Below are 16,684 nucleotides of genomic sequence, written 5' to 3'. Positions count from 1 at the left end.
GGAGCCAGTCAGCACGTGCAGCCGCCTAGGGGAGGAGGAGGCTGGGCTCACGCAACCCTTAGTCAGCAGCTGAGCTCGGTTTTGAAACAAAAGCCAATGTCCTCCCTCCGAGTCCGCGGCCGGTCAGCTCCTAGGGGGAAGAAAGCCATGCTTCCCAGCCGGTTAGTGGCCCAACTTACTTTTCCAGAGCCTGGGACAAAGGGCCAGCAAATGTACGGGAGCGGGTGGGTTGTTGGGGATGGGGGGGGGGGGACGAGGGCACGGATCTCTGGACCCACTCCTTCGCGGCGGCGTGGGAGAAGGGCCGGGGTCTCCCCTGCCCTGCGCAGGGTTGTCCCGGGCGATGGTGCGAGCCCGTATCCCCTTAGGCGTGCGTAAAGCTGAGGCACCTTTGCCACCGCGCCCCAAAGCACTGACACACCAGGCCCCGGTTTCATGAATGAAATCCAACCGTGAAGATATAAATAGCCGAGAAGGCTGCTAACGTCACAGTGCGAGCGGCGGCCGCCAGCTCGTTGGAGCTGGGTGCCGGGTGCTGGGTTCCGCCCGGCCGCCCCGCCTGGGAGCGGGTGGGGGCCGGAGGGGGCGGGAGGAGGCCGGGCCGGCGGGTGGAAGGGGCGAGCCCCTCGCCCGGGCGGGGAAGCGCGGCCGCAGCGTGGGCGAGCCGACTAGGCGAGGCCGTGCCATGCTGCCTTTGTGCAAAGTTGGGCGGCGGGCGGCGCGCCGCGCGCTGGGGCCCCGCACACTCGCGACCGCGCGCAGCCGTGGCTGCTGCTGAGTGGCGGGGCCCCGCTCCCCCCCGGCCCTTGAAGGCGGAGAGAGCTCACGTCTCGCTCGGCTGCAGGGTAGGTTCTGTGTTGTGAATGCGCCGCGGTACGAAACTTCTCTGAGCAGTCTCCGGGAGCCCCACCGCCCCGGCCCCCGCGCCTGGTAGACGGGGGCCCGGGCTGTGCCCTGCAGCCAGCAAAGCCCCAAGAGAGTTGTGGGGCCGAGCTGCTCTCGGAGCCGCCCTAGCCTTTGGGTGAGGCCGGAGACCCTCTCTCTCCATCCGAGGCTCAGCAGAGAGATTTCTAGGAGTGCCCGCACAGCCGCACCCCTAACTTGGAGCTGAGCAAACGTACAACAGGCACCCCCGGCAATCTGGCTGCTTCGGGGAGCGGGTGGCATCTCCCGACTCTTTTCCTAGGAGTGACAGTGGGGGTGTGGGTGCCGGAGGAGTTGGAAAGGGGGACACGCCAGCCTCAGGGGCGTTTTGCGCCCCAGGGAGACTAGATCGACCGACCTGCTGGCGGTTGGCGCGCCCCTCCCTCCGCCCACCCGAGTCTCGGGATCTGTTGTGAGTTGCTGGGGCAACCGCAGGAGCTGCCAAGAGGGGTTTGCAGAACTCCTTACCTGGTTTGTGAGTTCAGCTTTCGGGGAAACCAACCATTGGGGAAGACTTGCAGGAAAAGGAATCCAACCCCCTCCCTCAAAAAGGAAGTGGAAGGAAGGCACGACTTTGTCAAAATTTATCATGATGTCCTACTGACAGCTGCACCATTTCCATCGCCAGCAGTATCAAACATCTCAACTGAGGAGCAATGTCAATATTTAGACTGGGACAAGCCAGAAAGTTAGGAGGGAGCGCCAAGCTCAAGGTTTTGACTTGGCTTTGCACGTCAGCACACAAGCTGTGCCTTTGGAGCTGACTGTACACATTTGCTGAGGGAGAAAAAATGCATGAAGGTTGATATATATATACGATATATATGATATGTATGTATATCAACATATGTGTGTGTGTGTATATATATATATATATATTAGAGAGAGAGAGAGAGAGAGACCCGGAGCTAGTAAGTTAGGACGAAAGTGGTGGTCCTGACTTTGGACTTCCCCAGCTGGGGGTGTTCCGGAAACCCTGCTGAGCCCCCAGCACAAGCTCAGCTTGAGGTTTCATTGGTTGGGGGTACTCACACCCCGGCGCTTGTTGTCCTGCATCCTCTACATCAAACAGGTTCTAAACTGCAAAGAAGCGGTAGTTATCAGTGGTTTTCCTCTTTTGTAAGTTCGGTCACTTTCAGCAGACTGTGAAAAGTCAACAGGCTGTTTTTAGAAAAGTCTTGGGCTTCTCTAAGTATTGTATTTGTTTACAAACAGTATTTAGAAAGGAAATGAATATTTCATTTCCAGTAACCTTGGAGATACCTAAGAGAATCACTCGGTTGCCAGGAAATAACCACAAGCTCTTTTCTGTATAAATAACCCCTTCATCTTGCTCCACAGGTGGACTGGATAGTAAATTATTTTGTTTTTTAAAATAGTTGCCACTGAGATTCCTACATTGCATTTGGACCTGTTAGTGGGAAAGAGGTCCAGCCAGTTGATCCGAGTGTAGAAGGCGCTGATAAAAAAACATCAAGAGGCAATGAAGTCTCAGTCAGGATTATAGACTTGCCCATTATTGTCATTTTTCCCAGATCTTGAAGGTGCTGCAAATTTTAAGATTGGGGATGATAACAGAGGTGTAAAAAAAAACTGTTTCAGGTTATTGGTACAATAATACAACTTTTTACCTATACAATTGTAATGGTAAGTCAGAGTTATTTGATTTTCTTATGCTTATATGGCCAAAAAAATACTATTTGGGAAGAATATTGTGCCTACTTCCGTGAATGCTGTATTCCGAAATGCCCTTAACATTTTGGCTGTTGCACTCCAATAGTTGCTAGCCAAAAGCTTTTTTTCTGTATCATTCCCCAATGTTCATATATGTATTTTCATAAAAGCTGCAATATGCTACCCTAGCTATTTCAGCATCTATTTGACCCAATCAAATGCCACTTCAATACTGACACTTAACAAAAGTCAAGTCAGTTTTTACCCTTTCTTGGGAAGGTTGGAAAGAATGGGGAGGCAAGAAAAGAACATATGCTGAAATTTTTCCTGACTCCTACTGTGCTCCTGGCAGGCAGTGGGATTTATGAAGTATTTCTCTCTCTCATGTAGGTAAATCCAGCCGTGAGCAGGGTGTTCTGTTCTTCGCTTCCAGCAAGCCAGGTCAGTGTCTTTCTTCATGATCACAGATTGATCACATCCTGTGTCTGATTTTGAGTATGTGCTTCAGGGCAGGTCTCTAAAATGCTCAGCTATGACCACTACCAGTTCAGTCATTCTGTTTACATGTGAATACCGTAAAGCTAGAATCAGTGTGTCCGTTTAAGATTTCCATTTTAATTTGGAGATCAAGAAGTGCCAGACAGTCAAGGACACTGGGAACCTGGGTGCCCAATAATTGAGGTTTCACTTTGATTCTGCTCTTGCCCTTCTGGAGCTGAAAGAAACATAATACAATAATATATTCTTGGCTTTTACTGAGCATGAACCCCTGTTCCGGTCACATGCTGATTTCTTTGCACTTACGTTCTGATTTCACCTCTAAAAAGAAAGTTCCTGGGAAGTGAGACCACTCTCTTGATCCCCAAACTAAGAGTGAGGAGTTAGAAAGTTCAAATAAGATGTGTTCAGTTCTCACTTCTGTAAATGGCACAAGTGGGAATCTTTATGTTAAGTTTTGACTTAAGCTGAGACCTTAACTGCTAGTTGAAACATTCTCCCCCAATAGGGAAACAAGCCATAAAAGCTTAAGTGACTAGCCTAAGTTAACTTTGTAATTACAGCTCATATAAGAATGTCAAGGGACCAGCTATTATAAAATCATAAATTCCATTCTGTTATGTAAAAACAGTGAAGTTAGTATTCATATATACTTTTTTATATGGCAATGTCAGAGATGAGAAAAATTTACCATAAGTATTTTACAGATATAAGGGGCAAGATATTAGGCATTCATGTGTGAGAAACTGGACAGTAAATCAAAATCATACATGCAGGAAGACTGGATTAGGGGTCAATGTACATTTATGAGAAAGGCAATATTTTCCACTGTGTGTGATTACTTTGGGATTCCATATATGCGTGGAGAAATAATTCCAAGCACAGTGTGGTTTGGTTTGGTTTTTCGGTCTGGATAGATGATAAATGAGTGAGAGTCTTAGAGAAGACAGAATGTAGATTTCAAGCCAAAAGGGGCAGAGTATGCACTCATTCAGAACCACTAAATTACGCTATCACAAACTCAAACACATGATTGCTTCAAAAGTAACAAAGTTGTGTCCCAGTCTGCACAGTATCATTCAAAGGCATTATAATTTGGCATGATGCTTGCAAATACTGGATTTCTCCAGGAACTCCAGTTTGTCAGAAGGGCACTCCTACATGGATTTGGGTAATGGCCAATATAAGACTCAGCCAGGTATTTTTTCATTTTTGCCTGAAATGACAGCCTTTTTTTCTCCAGCCTCCATCATCTTTGTGTAGAATTTCTTCTAGGGGAGTTTTACAGAAGAGGGGCTGTTTAAAAAGTGAAACAGAGGAACAAAATGCTTTAAACAAAAATCTTTAGAAACTGTCTTTTAATTATACCGATAACCCCATCTCAAGCTAGTAGCCCTAGAAGCCTGTTTAGTTAAGAGATGATCCCGTCTCATGATGCTTTTTTGAACCTGTACTGTAACAGGTGTCTGTAGAGTGGATCAGCACAACATCTATCACATTCCATAAGAGCATGATTGTTACTATTAAGACATCCTTAAAGGCCAAGGACCTCACTGTCAGCTGACACATGATTAGTTGTGATAATTACATGTCGTAAAAACTAATGCAGCAGTCATAAACTTATAATTTATTAAAGCAGTAAAACTATACTCTAAATCACATGATGTTAGAGACAAAGGAGATCTTGATATTAGCATGGTATTTCTATTACTAATCAATTAGCAACTATTTGCCATTTTTGGACTTCAGAAGGATTTGGTTACTATGTGTGACTTGCGTCTATAACAATAGCTAGAAGCATTTGAAATATGGTTCATTTTTGCTTGGGATATTTACTAGTGTAAAGTGGAAGTTTTTTTTTTTTTTAAAGATTTATTTTTATTACAAAGTCAGATATACAGAGAGGAGGACAGACAGAGAGGAAAATCTTACGTCCGATGATTCACTCCCCAAGTGAGCCGCAATGGGCCGGTGCGCGCCGATCCGATGCCGGGAACCTGGAACCTCTTCTAGGTCTCCCACGCGGGTGCAGGGTCCCAATGCACTGGGCCGTCCTCGACTGCTTTCCCAGGCCACAAGCAGGGAGCTGGATGGGAAGTGGAGCTGCCGGGATTAGAACCAGCACCCATAAGGGATCCCGGGGCATTCAAGGCGAGGACTTTAGCCACTAGGCCATGCCGCCGGGCCCAAAGTGGAAGTTTTATAGCTTTTGTTTGACCTTTATTTTAACAAGCAGGGACTTCAGGTGTGTCATCTAAAGGCCTCCCTCTAGAGGGTTTAACTCCTTAACAGAGTTTAAGGAGTACAGGGGATTTGAATCTGGATCTTGAGTTCTTTTCTCCACTGAGTTTTCCCACCAATTACTCTCACAAAACAAAACCCCTTGGAATAGGAAGTAAAAACAAGTCTCAAAGAGTGTGTGGAGAGTATGAGTGGTCAGGAGCGGCCACAAATGGGGATACTTTGGGCAGAGGCTGGAGACAGTCAACTCCAATGGATGAGATGTTTACAATTACATATTGGTCATTGATTTGTTTTCTTACAGCAGGACCGTTTGCTTCCTAGTTTGTAACTGAAATAAAAGTCACCTCCTTCTCTTCCTGACACCTTTTGTTTTTAATGTGCATAGATCTGAACTTAGGAGTCAAGCAAACAAGGATGTTGAAACTGAAAATTTGGGTGTGACAGCTGCTCTTTTCTGTCCCTCCAACTGTGCCCTCCAGTACTTCGATATGTCTCTGACTGGGTTTTGTTCGTCACGGGATGAGTTAGCTGCTTTTAGAAAGAAAGGGATGCCAGTTTGGCTAGAAGGAAACAATTTCATTTCTCCACTCTGCACCCAAGTTTATTTATTGCATGGTCACAGGTGAATGGCAAATTCCCAATGTTAAGAAGGTTGTGCTCTTCAGCTGCATCCTACCGTAAAGAGATACCCTTTGAATTGTCACCTAACCTAGACCAAACCCTTGTGGTTTCAGCAATAACAATAAACAACAGTCACTACACCCCTAATGTGTCCTGGATGCACTAGTAAGTTACAGCTAGTACTTACTAACAATTCCAAGTTGACATAGGCAAAGCATAGAATATAGAGGTGTGAAGTTGATGAGCTTATAGATAACAGAGCTTGGACTTGCACCCAGCTCTAAAGTATTCAAAAATTTGAATCTACATTTACTCTAAATAAATGCCCTGGGGATGGGTGGACTTCAAGTCACTTTATTACAGATTATTCTTTTTGCTTATGGATTTATTTGTTTATATAACCTGAATGGCACAGCAGTGTTGCCCAGAAATATATGCTAGTTCTTGAGATCATTTCTAATCTATTTTGGCACAAATCACAATGTTAAACAGATGAGTTAAAGAAAGTTGAATTATGGAGTCAGGAGAATCCTTGGGGATCCTTGCTCCAGACTTACACAGGTGAGAAATTTGGGCACTCAGAGGAGCAATGTAATCTGACTGCTTTCATAGTTAATAAGTGACATTGCCTGAACTGAACCCAGGTTTTCAGATCCTGCTCAGGCTCAATGCCATTACATAACAGAGCCTGAAAAGTGCCAAGTTGCTTAAGCCCTCCCACCTAACCTAAATTATGACTGGCATGTATGAAATGCTTCCAAAACCTAAGGCACATCAAGAAATGGGTGATAAGGAGATTCCAGCATTGTTAAAGATAGAGTGGGTACTAGAGAAAACTTCACTTATCTTCCGTGGTGCAAAGATGTAACAGTCCTTTTTTTCTTATTGAAAATATAGCTCTCCTCTGATTTTGGCCTAAGCCATCTTTGTTGTGCTATCAATATGGGGCTTCTTAATTTTTTCCCAACTCTGGCTTTTTACTACCTGGATGAAATATGTCTTTGGATTTCACTTCGATCATCTGTAAAGTGGGAGTAGTATCATCTCCCCTAGAGGATTATGAGGATTTTACAAAACCACACATATAAAACCCATAATAGGTGATCAGTGAAGAACTAGCTCTATTCTTGGCCTTGCTAGAATATCCCAAAACAAAGTGTCATAACACATTTGAGTGGTCATATTATTTTGACATCAGATGCACTACAGTCAGTTGAATTTTGATCAGATGATTGTTATAGGAACCCTTATTCTTAGGTTAAAAAGAAACAAAAAATCAGACCCATCCATCTCTGTGCGAACAGATGTACTTCACAATGCAGAGTTGCCAGCGTTGGCTGCAGCAACTTTATTGCTTTAGTTTCTGCCAAAAGCTACTAACATCCAGGCCTGTATGTAGTCCTGTGGCTCAGAGTGTCTTTGAGATACTGTCTCTAACTTGATTCTACATAGACTTTTACCGTCCAAAGCAACTCTCAGATTGTCAACTAAGTAAATAAGAAATATTTACAGAGAATATTATTGCCAGTAGAAAGCTTTTGCTTTTCTTTGCAAAACATTTGAGACTTTCTCATGTTTGTCTCAGTTAACTTCTAGTTTTGACTACTCGTGGAGCAGGTGGGAAGATGGAGTGCTGGCCTTGCCTTTTCCTTGTGTCATACGTTACTGACTGAAGTATTGGTCAGAACAACATAAATACTACAATTTGTCCCTTTTACCCTCAGCGCTTGATAACGACCCTGGCCTAAATTGCAGCTCTGGGTTTGGTAACACTCTCCTGCTCAGCTGCCACACTTTATCATGTGGTTCTTGATGCCCTGCTGGGATTTTTGGAATGAAATCTTTGGCAACATGTCCTATTCATCATATGCCAAGATGAAGACAACTATTCTGAGTTTTTCATACTTGTACCCGATTCTCCTTTTTCCCTTTATTAATTCAGGAGCCCTCAAATAGAATTCATTTTCCTGGTGATACAGTTTCTCTTTAGAGTTTGGAAAATATTCACATACATTGCAAGGTTGAGTGCCCTTTCCTTCAAGTTGTCTCCAGTGCTGCAAAGTGGTTTGTATCGGGCTAGATACTTAGAAACCAACAATCGCTGAATGTGTCCCTGACCTTATTACTACTCTCAAATGGATGATAAAGAAGTTTCAGTTCCTACCAAAGAGTTATTTTTAAGGCAGTGCCTGAACTTTTATGCACACACAATGATAACAGGCATCATGTTAAAATGCAGGTTCTACTCTAGGAGTTCTGGGGGGCTGAGATGAGGCTTTTTTGACTTGCATCTCTTTGAAGCCAGTGCTGCTGTCGTGAGAACCACACTTTAAGCTTCTAAGATAGAGCCTTGATTCTATCTTATGCAAAAATGTGTTTTTCATAGGCAGTAATCAACTTCCTGTCTCATTTTGTTGACTTCTTAAGTCATAGTCAGGAGTAGTGGAATCTATAGCTAGTTCTCTTGGAAAACATAATACATAGCTCCACCTAGATACATTGATTATACATGCTGTTGATATAGATTATGTACCACACAATTTACAAATAAAGTCTATATGACTTTTTTTGTGAATTTCACATATTCAGTTGGTTCTCACAGAATGCTGTTGTCGGTTTTTGCCAAACCCTTGTCAGCATTGACTTCCTGTAGTACAGTTGATGTGGCAGTGTACTTTCTGTATAAATGCTGGCTGCTATTTTCATTTATGCTAATGAAAGACACAAGTGGAACTGCCAAGACATATGTTAGTGCTATACTCATTCATTGATGATGTGAACGATTCCTCAGTTGACTCAGATAAGGGTATTTAAATCCTGAAGGGATAGTTCCTCAATTGTACTGTGCACAAATTAACAGCAATACAATGTTCTTTTAAGTTTAACCTACATTATTAACATTGTAAAATCATCTGAAGTCTAAACCATCAGCAGAACAATAAAGACACTCCGATTGTGGTGGCTGCTGATTTTTTTGGTGTAAAACCTCCCACCCTGGCCAATTTCAAGCTTCCCAAGAGATGAGTGGTGTTGCGAGGAGCCAGCATAGTAAACTATGTACCACTATTCTGTATTTCTTCTGTGCAGGTAAAACTGGTGCTGGTAAACTCGAAAGTTTAGGTAATAGTAACATATTAAGTTTTGACTTTATTATTTTGGTTTTGGTATGACTTACATAATTATAAATTCATATAGTTCAATCTTTAATTCTGGCTCTATTTTAATTTGCTTGCAAAATTCCTGAAAATTTAACAACTAGTCCTTGTGAGCTGGCTACTAGGGACTGCTGGCTTCAGCACACCCCTGGATGCAGCTTGCCTGGCCAGTCATTTTCAACCTCATCTACACAGTATAACACTTCAAGGTACTTTTTGCTACAAATCTTGTTAGAGCCACATTAGAGCCCAGGAATCTGAACTTAAAGAATTTATACTGAAGTGTGTCTTAGTAAAGAAAAACATACAAATTATAAGTATGTACCAAAAAAGGTCATGAACTGAACCCACAAAACCAGCACCTGAGTATATATACAGAATGTTACCAGCACCTGCAAGTCTTTATCACATCCCTAGTGAGAAAGCCTAGTCACTACTCAACCACACTAACCACTGTCTTGACCTCCAGTGTCAGTGATGAGTTTTGCTGCTTTTGGATTTTATGTTAGATAAAATCATAACTCATGCATTTATCTTCTTTCCTTCAATATTGTTTGTACGGTTCATTCATAATGTATGTAGCAACAGTTTGTTTTTAGTGGTGTGCAGTATTCCGTCGTATGACTAGCCCTCAGTTGATGATTTATCCATTTTGTTGATAGTTTTTTTTCTCAGTTGTTGGTTATTATGAATAGTGCTGCCAACAACAGTCTTGTACATACAACATTGTTAAATTCCCCAGGGATTCTAATGTGCAGCTAGTCTTTTGACTACCTTCTCAACAACTTCCCCTCCTTTTTGTTCTCATACGACATGGCTACAGCCATTGATTCTTTCATGTAAATACATGCTTAGTTCTATAAATCACAAAGCTATGCTCTCCCATTCATTTTGTAACAGGCATACTGCCTCTTACTTTCATTAAGACATTTGCATTTTTGCATCCTAAATGGGGATGAGATTAGACTTTGCATCAGTAAGCCTAGGGAAATAACAGACATGGTGGACATAGAGCCAAAGGCTAAATTTGGCAGCTGATGACTAAGACTCCTGATCAGAGGTTTCAGATGCAGGATATGATGTCCCTTTGAGTGTCTATCAGTTAAAACTAGCAATGAGCCCTTGCAATACTTCAGATTCTGATACTTTTACAATCCTGCTTTTTCAAAGTAGACCAGGCACCACTTCTGACATGAAAGTTTCATGACATGAACTGGAAATATGAGTGTTTTCCCACTGGCTCATTCCTAACCTGAGTGTTGCAAATTTTTTTGTGATCGGGCCTATTGCCTTGTTATTTGAAATAGTAGTCAAAGGACCTGGGTCAGGCATCATGATACAATCATGATGCAACCAGTTAAGCCTCATCTTGGGTTAACCACATCCCATATCATAGTGCTGGTTTGGGTCCTAGATACTCTGCTGCAATCAATTTTCTGCCAATGCGTCCTAGAACATAGCAGATGGTGGTCCAAGAACTTGAGTCACTAGAGATTGGGCTCCTGGCGTTAGCCTTGCTATTGTGGACATTTGGGGAATGCACTAGTGGATAAGAATTCTCTTTCTCTCTGTCTCTCTGTCTCTGTCTCTCTCTCTCTCTGTCTCCTCTGTGTGTGTGTGACCAAATATTTCAAATAAATATAAATAAGTAGATAAACTTTAAAACTCAGTAAAAGATGAATGGCCAAATTCCAAAATATTGGTAGATTCATTGCTGATGAGGAGGGTGACTGCTCAGAATTGAAGGGAGACTTCCAGCAGAGGCAGGGCTGTTTCTAGTAACCAGCTTGGAGTGCACAGAAAGAAGAACAAGAGTAGATACTCACTCAACATCATAAAAGAAGAAAGTATTCCCACAACAATACCTTCTAGTGCTTGAGTCCCATAGCATTCTACCCTGATTTTTTTGGTAAAACTTGTCTGTTATATAAATAACATGTATTTCTTACAGAAAGGCAGAATTATATTGATATGTAAAAGAAACAAATTAGTTATAATCCTACTCCAAAAAAGAGATATACATGAATTACTATCCCAAATATTTTTATGGTTATTTAGGTTAAAAATTACAATGAATGGCATAACTGTATAAATTTGGCCATCTTTTTCTACTTAAGGATTACTGTGAAGATCTTATTATACTGAAAATGTACTACTTACTGTAGCTTATTTTTGATGTATGTATCCTCTTCCAATACAGGGATATATATTAGATTCTGTTTCTTTTAAGCAGTCCTCAATATGTTACAAATGTAAAATCCAATATTTAGTTTCCGTGAATAGTGATGAATGTTGTCTTAAACAAAATATTTTTGTATAACTTCCTTATTTTCCAGGAACAAATTCATACTTAAAAGGGAGCTTAATTAAGTTCTCTGACTGAAACTTTCCAATTGCATTCCACAGTATGGTCATTTTCCACTCCCACAAACATTGCTCATTTTTTAAAAATGTACAATCCTTCATGTACTAATTTCCACCTGAAATTAGAAAGTATGAAAATATGAAAATAACTTAATAAACTCTATGCCTTGCTGTTAGCTAATAACATCAAATAAAATAGCAAATTTTTAAGCAATCAGATTTCTTATCCACCTGCACTTTGGAGTGTATCATCTCATGGTTGTGAGGCAGCATGAAAAAATTTTTGTCTTTGTTTGCCTGAGTCATAACATAACCTAATTCTAACTAGAATATTAATGTTTTGGTGTCATTACATCTGAAGATCTCACAGCAAGCATTCTGTCCTCTGTAGTCCCTGGCTACCAAGCTGACCCTACAGGCACCAGGAGAGCATGCTTTTCAATGAACTTAACCACAGGGCACTCCAGAATCTGTTCTTCATGAGGATGGGTTTTTAAATACCCAATACCGATAGGCCCAGAATTTGTGGGGCAGACATTTAACCTAGAAATTCATCCTGCATCTAAGTGCCTGGGTTAGATTCCCAACTCCAGCAGCTGGTTGCAGCTTCCAGTTAATCTGCTACATGGGAGGCAACAATAATGACTAAACCAACTGGGTTTTTGCCACACACATGGGAGACCCAGATTAGGTTTTTGTGCTTCCAGTTTGAGCCCCAGCTATTGCAGGCATTTGGGAGGGAAAGCAGCAGATGGATGTACTCTGTCTCTTTTATTTTCATTGTTAAAAAATACTTGGACTTCTCAGTGAAATAAGCCAGTCCCAGAAAGACAAATAGATATGTTTTCTTCTGATCTGTGACAATTAATAAACAGAGCACAAATATAAGCAAGATGAACCTCATGGGGTTTAATTATTGTTTACAGCCTGTGTCCATACTCCTGAATAATAGTAGGATTTGTAACTTTTTTTATTATTATTCCTCTACTTACTATGTCATGATATCTTTACCTTTTGAAGTGTTAAGCCTGTAATGGTGAAGTGAAAGGATGCCATACCATTGTAATAATTTGGAGGAAAAACTAAGGGGTGAGGAAGAAACAGAAAAGGGAGACTGGTTGGGGGAGAGAGGAGTCCCTATACTTCTAATTATATATTGTGAAGTACATGAAATCTTGTCACTTAATATAAAATTTTAAAAGCAAATGTGAGATATTATTTTTATAAAGAAATTTCATACATTTTATTTACACAGTTTTAGGAATACAATGGTATTTCCACCTACCCTCCTCCTTCCGTTTTTCCTTATTTTTCTTTTAATTTTTTTGTGGTGACATATTATCAATTTAATTTACAAACACAAGTTTAATCCTCCACTAAATAAGAATTCAACAAGTAGCAAGTAAAATAACCTCAGGAGTATAGACAAGGACTATAAACAATCAAATCCCAAGTTGTCAGTTTTACACATATACATTACATTTTTATTCTCTATGTAGTAGTAGCAGCGAATCAGAAAGATATATGGTGAAGGGCTTTTGGGGCTGGCTTATTTCACTATACATATTGGGTCTCCAGTTGCATCTATTTTGTTACAGAAGACAGAATTTCATTTTTTTGTAGCTGAATAGTATTCCATTGTGTATATACTCATGAAGTGATGAGCATCTGGGTTGATTCCACATCTTACCTATTGTGAATTGAAGTGTTATCAACAGGAGGGTGCAAATAGCTCTTTCATATACTGATTTTATTTACTTTGGGGAAAATCCCAGGAATGGAATGGCTGGATTATATGGTATGTCTATTTTCAGATTTTTGAGAAATCTCCATACTGTAGATACATGTTTACCTATATATCTATCTGTTTTTATATTTTTGCGTGAAGGTTGCCTTGTATCAGAGAGAATATATGATATTTGTCCTTTTGGGATTGACTTATTTCACTCCATAATGGTGTCCAGGTGGGGCCATTTTGTTGCAAATGGTAGAATTTTATTGTTTTTTAATAGATGAGCAATATTTTATGGAGTAAATGTACCAACAGTGTCTTTATCCATTCCTTTTTCAAAGGGTATCTGGGTTGTTTCCATGTCTTTGTTCTTGAGGATTGTGCTGCTAGAAATACAGAGTTGCAAGTCACTTCCTTGTATACAGATTTCACTTCCTTTGAATATATTCCCGCAAATAAGATAGCTAGGTCATACAGTAGATCAATTTTCAGTTGTTTTAGCACTCTCCATACTGACTGCCAGGGGTTGCACAAGCTTACACTCCCACTAACAGTAGAATAGGGTACCTTGACTTCAAATGGGTATAAGGTTCCTTTTGTGGAGCAATGAAAATATTATGAAATTTAGATAATGAGGAAGATTCGCCAACTTTGTGAAATAAGAAAAACTACTGATCAGTACACTTTAACACAGTGAATTTTATGGCTATAAATTTAACCTCAATTTTTTAAAAAGTGATGGGCATTATGGGAAAAAAAAACTAAGCAGGAAAATGTAAAGAAAAATTATGGCCCCTTTAAGAAACTGTGATCTGTTTTGTTTATTTCTCCAGATTCATTTTCCATGGATGATGGTTGCAGGAGGAGGTTGACATTATATCCTATTATATTGTAGAGATACAATTTTCTATATCTTAGTCACATAGTTCGACCCACCCTTCTGTCCCCAATACAGACTAGTTCCAGTGAAAATTCATTTCGCTGGCAGAAACGAGTAATGGATCGGTATGCAAAATAGGACAAGCTTTGAGTAAAGTGGAACAAGGCTGAAAGACACTAGAGCAATGATTGTGAGATGCAGAGCTGAGGCATTATCACGACATTGAAGAGTGTTTTCCTTTAAGAAACTATTCCAAGGTGGCTTTTTAGAAATTTTTCTATGATCTGCATGATACTTTAAACAAACTACACCCTCTATTCCTACACCTCTCTATTCCTAAGAAACCCTTTCCATGTTTGTGATTGTTTTCCATGTTTGTGATTGTTTTAACTATGTGTCACTGTGTTAAAATTGTGTTTAATGTGAGTGAATGTGGAGAGCCAATTTCATGTGTAACATGAGTTACACATGTTCTGTACTTTCCCTTATAATATTATAAAACATTTGGATTTCCCTAGATTATTGAAAACTCCTGTAAATGAAACTTGAATGACAAGCTTAATTCATAAGAATTACTGAGTGTTCTCTTCTTGCCAGACAAAATGATTAAAGTGTTTTACAAGTATTCACAACAACTTGCTTTAGAAAGTATTTTCCCCAATCTACAAATAAGAAAATGAAGGCTTAGGTTAATAAGTTTGACCAAGACTACATAGCAAGCACCTTAAAGAACTATTTCCCTATATGTCATAGACTTAGGTCATTTCTTTTTTTAAAGGATTTATTTGTTTACTTGAAAGTCTGAGTTACAGAGATTAAGAGACAGAGAAATCTTCCATTCACTGGTTCATTCTCCAGATGGCCACATCTCTCAGGACTGAGCTAGACCAAAGCTAAGAGCCAGGATCTTCCCTGGGATCTGTCACATGGGTGCCCAAAGTCCAAACTCTTCGAGCATATCATCTATGCTTTTTCCAAGACATTAGCAGGAAGCTGAATCCGTATCAGAGCAGTTGGGACATGGAACAGTGCCAAAATGGATGCCAGTGTCACAGAGAGCACCCTTACCTGCTATGCCATAATGCTGGCCCCATGGGTTTGTCGTCGTCGTTGTTGTTTTGTTAATTATCAGTAAACACATGATAATTTAAAATATATTTTTATGTCTTTGGAAGGCAGAGAGAGAGAGAGAGAAAATCTTCCATCTGTTGATTCACTCCCCAAATGAACATAATAGCAAGGGTTGAATGGAGCTACAAATCAAGAGCCAGGACCTTCCTCCAAGTCTCCCCATGTGGGTGCAGGGGCCCATTAACCACTGCTTTCCTGTGCACATTACTAAGGATCTGGACAGGAAGTAGAGCAGGTGGAATTCGAAAAACACTCATATGGAATGCTGGTTTAACCTGCTATGCTGCAATACCAAACCAACTATACTTTCTTTCAAAACATTTTTTTGTTTATAAAATTATTTTCCTAGATAGATACTTAAAAATGCATCAGAATTTCTGTGGAGGTGAGTTAAAACTTCATTTCAATTTATTTTCTGGTCACAGAATTTGGTTGACACAGTGTAGTCTTTGGAGTTCTGTTCTTACGGCTCAGTGTGTGGTCAGCTTTTATAAAGCTACCAAGAACACCTGAAAGAGTACATTCTCTTTTTATAGGTTTAAAAACTGTGGGCCGGGCCCGGCGGCATGGCCTAGCAGCTAAAGTCCTCACCTTGAACGCACCGGGATCCCTTATGGGTGCCGGTTCTAATCCCGGCAGCTCCACTTCCCATCCAGCTCCCTGCTTGTGGCCTGGGAAAGCAGTCGAGGACGGCCCAATGCTTTGGGACCCTGCACCCGCTTGGGAGACCCGGAAGAGGTTCCAGGTTCCCGGCTTCAGATTGGCGCGCACCGGCCCATTGCGGCTCACTTGGGGAGTGAATCATCGGACGGAAGATCTTCCTCTCTGTCTCTCCTCCTCTGTGTATATCTGGCTGTAATAAAATGAATAAATCTTAAAAAAAAAAACTGTGGGCCACCTAATACTTTATCCCATTGTTTGTCATTCAAATTTTCCAGATGTTATTGTTCATTTACACTTTGTTAATCTGGTACTGATTGATCTGATTTTTTATCCAGGAAATTTCAGTTCTTTTTATAAATTTTTCTTTGCCCTTCTCAATTTTGCTTAATTTTCATTGTATACCTTTGTGAGGGCCCATTATTACTTTTAAGGTTTTTCTTTGAGTTGCCCTTTTATAACCTTTTGGGTTATCTTGGGTGGATAATTTTTATATATGTAATTTGTAGCCACATTTGAAATAGCTATTTAGGCTGATCTTGGCCCTGTTACTTTAATTTTGATTTTGAAGTTGCCTCTGGGCTAGTGTCTTTGAGCAGTTTAGTTCCTCAGGGGAATCCAGGTTTTGAGTCCTGTGGTTTTGACATGTAGAAATAGCTTTCTGGAGCCAGTATTGTGATGCAGTGGGTTAAGCTGATTCCTGAAACGCCAACATCCCATATGGGTATCAGTTCAAGTCTCAGCTGCTCAATTTCCAATCAACAACCTGCTAAAGTGTCTGGGAAAGCAGCAAAACAGGGC

The 16,684-nt window shown here is 40.9% G+C and overlaps 1 protein-coding gene across 9 annotated transcripts in view; it reads left to right on the top strand.

The window, feature by feature from the left end:
- RHOBTB1 (Rho related BTB domain containing 1) overlaps positions 1-16,684 on the top strand; it is a 123,931-nt gene that overhangs the window by 59,222 nt on the left and 48,025 nt on the right. For 5 of the 9 annotated variants that reach the window (XM_058671026.1, XM_058671028.1, XM_058671027.1 and 2 more), the window contains one exon: positions 2,989-3,039. The exons of 2 other annotated variants lie outside the window; for them this stretch is intronic. The gene's annotated coding sequence lies outside the window, so the exon portion shown is untranslated. Of the gene's footprint in view, positions 1-91; positions 162-567; positions 846-2,988; positions 3,040-16,684 lie in introns of those variants that run through there. 2 more of the 9 variants (XM_058671033.1, XM_004583407.2) reach the window with 2 other exon arrangements.

This window comes from Ochotona princeps, chromosome 13 (assembly GCF_030435755.1).
Source record: "Ochotona princeps isolate mOchPri1 chromosome 13, mOchPri1.hap1, whole genome shotgun sequence".
Classification (NCBI taxonomy): Eukaryota; Metazoa; Chordata; class Mammalia; order Lagomorpha; family Ochotonidae; genus Ochotona; species Ochotona princeps.
This window is presented reverse-complemented; position numbering and strand designations above follow the sequence as displayed.